This window comes from Lethenteron reissneri, chromosome 40 (genome assembly GCF_015708825.2).
Source record: "Lethenteron reissneri isolate LAM-NWPU_2019-01 chromosome 40, ASM1570882v1, whole genome shotgun sequence".
Taxonomy (NCBI): domain Eukaryota; kingdom Metazoa; phylum Chordata; class Hyperoartia; order Petromyzontiformes; family Petromyzontidae; genus Lethenteron; species Lethenteron reissneri.
In genome coordinates, this window is record NC_083818.1 from 4,643,051 (window position 1) to 4,651,683 (window position 8,633).

The window sequence follows — 8,633 nt, forward strand, 5'->3', positions numbered from 1 at the left end:
ACGAGCGAGTGATGGCGCCCCGAGCCTGTAGGAGACCGTCGAGTAAAGGTCCGTGCGTGTCGGTGCGTTCCATCTGTGCTTGTGGATCAGTGCTGTGTGTGTTGGTGAGTGCTCTCTGTGTGTGTTGGTGAGTGGTGTGTGTGTGTTGGTGAGTGGTGAGTGGTGTGTGCGTGTCGGTGAGTGGTGTCTGTGTTAGTGAGTGCTGTGTGTGCGTGTCGGTGAGTGGTGTCTGTGTGTGTGTCAGTGAGTGCTCTCTATGTGTGTTGGTGAGTGGTGTGTGTGTGTCGATGAGTGCTGTGTGTGTTTGTGAGTGCTCTGTGTCGGTGAGTGGTGTGTACGTGTCGGTGAGTGGTGTCTGTGTGTGTGTGTTGGTGAGTGCGCTGTGTGTGTGTATTGGTGAGTGCTCTCTGTGTGTTGGTGAGTGCTCTTGTGTGTGTCGGCGAGTACCCCTGGCCGTGTGTGTCGAGCCGTGCCGTGCTTCGTCTGAGTGTCCTGTCACTCGGGGCTCGTGCGCGTCTCCAGCGGTCAGGAGCGTCGTAATGAAGGTGACGGATTTGTGCCAAACGGAGGTTCCCGAGTTCAGATTTACAGCGATTTCTAAAATGTGACGGCAATAAATGTCATAGAAGAAGTTTCGCTGTGTGCACGCGTGTGTGTCAAACGTGTTAATATATTTGTAATTAAGTGTATGTAGGTGTGCGCGCGTGAGCTGGCGTGTGTCAATGCTACGAACCCAGCGACCCGAGTTCGATTCCTGCTCGCGGCCAACTTAAGTGGTGAACAATCCCTACTGTCCTGGGGACTTCCCTTAGGTCGCCTCAGCCTTAAATGAGCACCTGGTGCGGTGTGTAAACATCAGCATTGGGGGAGACAAAGGCGGCCGGAGCGTGGTGCTGGCCACCCACCCCCTCGTGTGCTGTTTCGGCCTTTGGTAATGATAACGGCACTTGTCCCAACAGTCTGTTAAAAGCTATACGGGGGATCTTTGTCTTTTGTCAGTGCCCCTAACCTGGCAAAAGCTCTGTGGTGACGTTGCCAGCACTGAGTGAGGCATGATTGCTATTTTGTGCGCGCGCGCGCGCATATCGACCTATCCGTGTGTGCACGTGCGTGGGGAGCGGTTGTGCAGCGGTTAGTGCGCTGCGCTACGAACCCGGCGACCCGAGTTCGATTCCCGCTCACGGCCACCACACCGGCGACGACAACAACAACCGCTATTCGCCACCTAAGTGGCGGTGACGTCACCACCACGGCGTTTGTTGCCAGGCTTTGTGCACGTTAAAGCCACGTGAAGCGTCGACCCAGCAGGTGCCATGCGGTTGACTGGCCGAGATGATCTTCTTGGTTTTTTCGGTAAAGTCACGTAGAAGGGAAGTAATAAATAATGAGTGGCCGATGCACCGCCTGTGACCCCCACTGTGCGAACAAAGACTGCGTCACGCGCGTTCAGATGCGCTGCTTCTGTGACCGTCTGGAACGCTCTTCCTTTCTGATATTAGAAAGCCACTGGGGAGCTACGCACTTTTACTTCATCATTTAGATTGATAAACTCACTTCTTTAGAACTGCCTTTTGTCTTTAGTTTGTTATCCTTCCCCCCCCCCCGCACCTCCGAATTAGCACGGTTGGCTACGGTACGGTGCGAAAGAAGTTCAACTTACACACAGGGACAGCTGCCACTGTGGGAGGGGGTGCCCTTTCAAACGCGTTGATACGAGACGCGTGTGGTACAGCGCTCTTGAGACGTCACAGCATATGGGGGAAGAGGACGATGTCTCTACGAATCCCACAATCATGATGAGGACTATGATGAAGATCGCGATGATCGCGTCAAGATCATCACAGTGCCAATCGACCGAGCTCGAGAACTAAACTCGCCCTCTGTCCACTAGACGGCGCCATTGAGGAGAGGAGTAGGTGAAGAGGGCACGCCAAGGAAGGGGGAAGGAGGCTTGGGGGGAGGGGGGGTTCGACAGGGTCCAGGCTGCCGGGGGCTTAAAGCACGAGCGGTTGAAGACTCGAGGCCGAGAATGGGCTGGAGAGAGTGGGGGAGAGAGACACGGTGGGGAGAGAGAGTGGGGATAGAGACAGCGGAGAGAGACAGTGGGGAGAGAGACACGGTGCTGAGAGACAGTGGGGAGAGAGACAGCGGAGAGAGACAGCGGGGAGAGAGACACGGTGCGGAGAGACAGTGGGAGAGAGACACCGGTGCGGAGAGACAGTGGGGAGAGAGACAGCGGAGAGATAGCAGGGAGAGAGACACGGTGCGAGAGACAGTGGGGAGAGAGAGAGCGGAGAGAGACAGCGGGAGAGAGACAGCGGAGAGGATAGCAGGGAGAGAGACACGGTGCGGAGAGACAGCGGGGAGAGAGACGCGGAGAGAGACACGGTGGGGAGAGAGTGGGGGAGAGAGACAGCGTGGAGAGAGACACGGTGGGGAGAGTGGGGGGAGAGAGAACCGGTGGGGAGAGAGTGGGGGAGAGAGACAGCGGGGAGAGAGACACGGTGGGGAGAGAGTGGGGGAGAGAGACAGCGTGGAGAGAGACACGGTGGGAGAGAGTGGGGGAGAGAGACAGCGTGGAGAGAGACACGGTGGGGAGAGAGTGGGGGGAGAGAGACACGGTGGGGGAGAGAGTGGGGGAGAGAGACCACGGTGGGGAGAGAGTGGGGGAGAGAGACAGCGGGGAGAGAGCACACGGTGGGGAGAGAGTGGGGTAGAGACAGCGTGGAGAGAGACAGCGGGGAGAGACACGGTGGGGAGAGAGTGTGGGGATAGAGACAGCGTGGAGAGAGACAGCGCAGAGAGACACGGTGGGGAGAGATGGGAGAGAGACAGCGGAGAGAGACAGCGGGGAGAGAGACACGTGGGGAGAGAGTGGGGGAGAGAGACAGCGTGGAGAGAGACACGGTGGGGAGAGAGTGGGGAGAGAGACAGCGGGAGAGAGAGTGGGGAGGAGACAGCGTGGAGAGAGACACCGGTGGGAGAGGTGGGGGAGAGACACGGTGGGGAGGGGTGAGAGTGGGGAGAGAGACAGCGGAGAGACAGCGGAGAGAGAACACGTGTGGAGAGTTGGGGAGAGAGACAGCGCGGAGAGACAGCGGAGAGAGACACGGTGGGGAGGAGAGTTGGGGGAGAGAGACAGCGTGGGGGAGAGAGAGTGGGGAGAGAGACGCGAGCGAGACAGCGTGGAGAGACAGCGGGGAGAGAGACGGTGGGGAGAGAGAGTAGAGAGACAGCGGAGAGAGACAGCGGAGAGACACGGTGTGGAGAGAGTTGGGAGAATACAGCGTGGAGAGAGACAGCGGAGAGACACGGTGGGAGAGTGGGGGAGAGCACTGTGGGGAGACTTTGACTTTTAAAAACCTTTTATTGTCGCCAGCCGCAACAGCACTGGAGGCGATTCCGATACGAAATACGCAGTCACCAGTAACAAATAACACAAAACCACGCACTCTGCGCTTAGATGCACCGCGCACAACACGAAAGAAAGCCCTGTGGTGTGTCATCGCACACGCCACGATGACGAGCGAGCGCTTCAGAAGGTGAACACCACGAGGGTGCCGTCCCGCTGGTGCAGAGAGGGCTTGTCCGGCCCCCCAGCGTTCGAAGAAACGCGCTGCACATCACCGCCACGTGTGTGGTACATGGCGTGCTCCATCCGGAGCCGCGCCTTGAGCAGGCCCCTGAACACTGGAAGCTCCACAGAGCAGCCGTCGTGTCACCTTCCAGCATTTTTTCTCGTTCTGTACACCGCCATTTCGCCTGAGCACAAGCGAAGTTGGCGAGGTCATGGCGCTTGTTAGCCAGGTAGGCACCACCCCATATACGAAGCTGCTGTTGTAGAAGGGCACCCGTTTTCCTGAAGTTTCCCCCAAAAAGCGGAACATTGGTTTGAGCCGCTGGCAGTGTAAGTACCGGTGGGGCAGATCCTCCCTGGCACCGCAGCAAATGCACAGTCTGTTACCCCTGGCGAGATTCGGCTGAGCCACACGCCGATGGAAACGTCCAGTGTCCAACCTCCACTGGAGGTCACCGCAGCGTTTGGCTACGGGGGAGACTTGTACAACGTGGATAGACAGCGCGGAGAGAGACTTTGGCACAATAGGGGGCACAGGTGTGCATCGGGGCAGTCATCTCAGTCAGTCGACCCGTGGCACCTGCTGGGTCTGCCCCGTGACCTCCTGCTGCAGGCGTTCGACACTTCGCGTGGCCTCACGTGCACGTAGCCTGGCACAAGCGCCGTGGTGACGTCACCGCCACTGATTGGCGAATGGCGTTGTTGTTGTCACTGGCAGGGGTAGGGTGACACGTGCCCCCCCCCCCAATGATCCGATCTAAATCCCTAATTTCAATCGGATCATTGGGGTTTATTAGTAATAATCGGCATTTTGCGACCCCCACCCACTGTGTAGCATGGTATTATGTGCCAGGGACTCTATGAGATGATAGTCCATAATTGGCAATAAGTAACGGCAAAGCGGTTATAAGTGACTCAGAATTGTGCGCAGCAGTTGCGTCTGTAGTGACATAAGAAGGGAGGGGCTGCTGTAGGCTCTGGGTTCCCAGGTGGGTCCAGACGCGTAATCCCCTGGGCGCCAGGCGCTGGGTTCCCAGGGGGTCCAGACGCTTAAGCCTCTGGGCGCCGCCAACGGGGGGGCTGTGTGTGCTCTGTGGGATGTCTGGTGGCGCACACGGCCCCACCCCTCGTTGGGGACTGGGCATATAATCGGAGCTCCCTGGACGATCGGCCAGTTGTAACTCAAGACCCAAGACCCACGACCAGCCATCTGAAGACCCTGGGATGCTGTGAGAGCCAGCGCTGGGACTCTGGAACTCCCGACTGTACGACCTTGTGAGGGCGAGCGTAGCCAGAGTAGAGTATCTAGAGTATCTAGGCTGTGTAGCTAGGCTGTGTACCTAGGCTGTAACAGAGTATCAGGACTGTTGGAGTGTGTTGTATTGTAATAAAGAAGTTACATCTACAAGTGTCTCCGGAACCCGTTACATTTGGTGTTAGAAGTGGCTATGGAGACAAGAAGTAAGCCACGTACCTTCAGTCCTGACGGCGATGAAGAGGAGCAGGCAGCGATGGGGCAGCCAACGCCGGCCGACAACAACGCCGCACCGCCGGCTGAGCAGCTGTCTGCTCCGCCGACCGTCCCCTCTCCAGCGTCGGGAGCAGAGATGGAGGAGGCGCTGCTTCGCCTTGCAGAGCTGCTCTGCGCCACCGCCTCCCTCCTGGGCGAGCTGCGGTGCTCGCGGCGATGGCGGGAGGGAGAGAGGCGCGGCGCTCGCCCGAGCCCGCCGCCGCCATTCCCCCCACGGATGTGAGATACTTCCGGGAATGACATCACTTCCACCAGAGGAGCAGTGACCGCTGGGAGCGACGTCACTTCCGGGCCCAGCGTGTGCCAACCCGACGACGCCGCGTCATCAGCGCTGCGTCCCTCACCGCCGGGTGACAGCTGGCTTCAACCTAGCATACCGCGTCATCAGCGCTGCGACCGGACAGTGAGGGCGCCATTCTTACTGTAACCAGCGCCGGGGCCGGCACATGGACCGACTCGCTGCTCGCCGCCTGTGCTGCTCTGGCCAAAGGTTGGAGGTCGGGAGACCAGGCCCCTGACACTTCGTACATTTTACGCGCTCCGGATTAATGATTTTTTGGTTGATATTTTCTTCGTTGTCGTCGGGGAGTCGTGACTGTTGTTGGGTAAACTGTGTGGAGCTTCGCTCGTGAGTGTTGTCAATGTGTGTGCGAAACTTTGCTTGTGATTGTTAACAATGTATGGTTTATATTGAGCTTTGTTCGTGATTGTTAATGTATAGCTTGTGCTGTCATTGTTAACGATGTATATACTGTATGGGGCATTTATCTTGAGATGGTGACATGCTGCCAAGGATTGGAATTGGCATGCTGGCTCTCAAATATCTTGGGGTGCAGATCCTGACCAGGATGTCCCAGCGGGTGTTGCGTGTCTAACACGAGAGTTGTGGTCCCGTCATGCTATGGCTGACGGCTTGACCTGACAGCCCGGAGATAGAGACACTCCGTGGCATGTCTAGCCTAGTGGGCTGTGTGCTCACATGGCTCGGAGAGTGTGGTCCCGTCATGCTATGGCTGACGGCTTGACCTGACAGCCCGGAGATTGAAACACTCCGTGGCATGTCTAGCCTAGTGGGCTGCACGCTCACAGGGCTCGGAGAGTGTGGTCCCGTCATAGAATAGCTGACGGTTTGACCTGACGGCCCGGAGGTTGAGACCCTCCGTGGTACGTCTGGAGCTGTAGGCTCGCCCTGACGGCCCGGAGATTGAAACACTCCGAGGCGCGTTGAAACAGTGGGCTGGAGATTCGTGGTGTTCAGGTGTAGTTGTCCCGTTACGTTGGGACTGTATCCCTCAGTTGTTAGGGTGCATGTTGTGCAGGGAGTGAACAATGGGTCGTCTCAGATCGGTCGGTACAGCTATATGCTGCGATGCGAGTCTTGGAGAGAGGTTGGGTCTCAGATCGGTCGGTACAGCTATATGCTGCGATGCGAGTCTTGGAGAGAGGTTGGGTCTCAGATCGGTCGGTACAGCTATATGCTGCGATGCGAGTCTTGGAGAGAGGTTGGGTCTCAGATCGGTCGGTACAGCTATATGCTGCGATGCGAGTCTTGGAGAGAGGTTGGGTCTCAGATCGGTCGGTACAGCTATATGCTGCGATGCGAGTCTTGGAGAGAGGTTGGGTCTCAGATCGGTCGGTACAGCTATATGCTGCGATGCGAGTCTTGGAGAGAGGTTGGGTCTCAGATCGGTCGGTACAGCTATATGCTGCGATGCGAGTCTTGGAGAGAGGTTGGGTCTCAGATCGGTCGGTACAGCTATATGCTGCGATGCGAGTCTTGGAGAGAGGTTGGGTCTCAGATCGGTCGGTACAGCTATATGCTGCGATGCGAGTCTTGGAGAGAGGTTGGGTCTCAGATCGGTCGGTACAGCTATATGCTGCGATGCGAGTCTTGGAGAGAGGTTGGGTCTCAGATCGGTCGGTACAGCTATATGCTGCGATGCGAGTCTTGGAGAGAGGTTGGGTCTCAGATCGGTCGGTACAGCTATATGCTGCGATGCGAGTCTTGGAGAGAGGTTGGGTCTCAGATCGGTCGGTACAGCTATATGCTGCGATGCGAGTCTTGGAGAGAGGTTGGGTCTCAGATCGGTCGGTACAGCTATATGCTGCGATGCGAGTCTTGGAGAGAGGTTGGGTCTCAGATCGGTCGGTACAGCTATATGCTGCGATGCGAGTCTTGGAGAGAGACTGGTTGAAGTCCCCCCCGATATGGCCGACGTGCGCGGTTTTAGGATAAAGACGCCACGTTGGAAAGGCGGGGTGTGCAAACGGTTGACATGTAATGTCGGTGGTGGTCCTCATTGAGGGCTGCTGGGACGCAAGCACGGGATGCCTTGGAGATGCGGTTCGCGCGTGCGGCCACCATTTATGGACAGGAGCAGGCAGATTTATTTTGGTTGTGTCATGTAAATGTTATATATATATTTAAAATGTAGATACTGGAGCAGCCCTGAAGTGCGACTTCTTTGCCCAGTACATGGGTCGGCCCTGAAGTACGACTTCTCGACCCGGGACGTAGACAGACGTCCAGATAAGTGTGTGTAGAGGGATGCTCGACATGTTGGTCTTCGCCTTCTCTCCACCTGACTGATGGGAGGCTGGCAGAGTGGTGTGGATCCCTGCCATCCATGCGGTGGTTGTGTGATTTCGGTTCGATTACCGGTGTTGGTTGTGCATCCAACGCGTCGGAATCTGTATATTTGTTGTTGTTAATTCCCCATTTTCTATGCGGATCCCGAGGAGGGCTAGGTGTGCCGCGGGTCGTTTGTTCACGTGTCATTGCTTCACCTTTTTGTTGATTGATGCTTGTATATAGTGTAGAGTTGTACAGGTTGGTTATGGTATTTATGGTTGCTTTCTTGTTCTCTTTTTTTTCCTGTTGAAGCTCGCGTATTTTTTTTTCTTCTCTCTCTCCCTTTCGTTAATTTAAACTTTCTAATTATTGACAGCCGGGACGGCTGGAGGCTACATAGAGGGGGGTAATGTAGTGACATAAGAAGGGAGGGGCTGCTGTAGGCTCTGGGTTCCCAGGTGGGTCCAGACGCGTAATCCCCTGGGCGCCAGGCGCTGGGTTCCCAGGGGTCCAGACGCTTAAGCCTCTGGGCGCCGCCAACGGGGGGGGCTGTGTGTGCTCTGTGGGATGTCTGGTGGCGCACACGGCCCCACCCCTCGTTGGGGACTGGGCATATAACCGGAGCTCCCTGGACGATCGGGGCCAGTTGTAACTCAAGACCCAAGACCCACGACCAGCCATCTGAAGACCCTGGGATGCTGTGAGAGCCAGCGCTGGGACTCTGGAACTCCCGACTGTACGACCTTGTGAGGGCGAGCGTAGCCAGAGTAGAGTATCTAGAGTATCTAGGCTGTGTAGCTAGGCTGTGTACCTAGGCTGTAACAGAGTATCAGGACTGTTGGAGTGTTGTATTGTAATAAAGAAGTTACATCTACAAGTGTCTCCGGAACCCGTTACACGTCTACAGGACACGACTTCCCTGAAGGCTTACACCTTCAGCGAGCGCGATGCCG

General features: G+C 56.7%; 1 protein-coding gene across 1 annotated transcript in view; it reads right to left on the reverse strand.

The window, feature by feature from the left end:
* Positions 1–8,633, reverse strand: part of LOC133352428 (zinc finger protein 362-like) — a 138,110-nt gene that overhangs the window by 125,946 nt on the left and 3,531 nt on the right. The window lies entirely within an intron of this gene.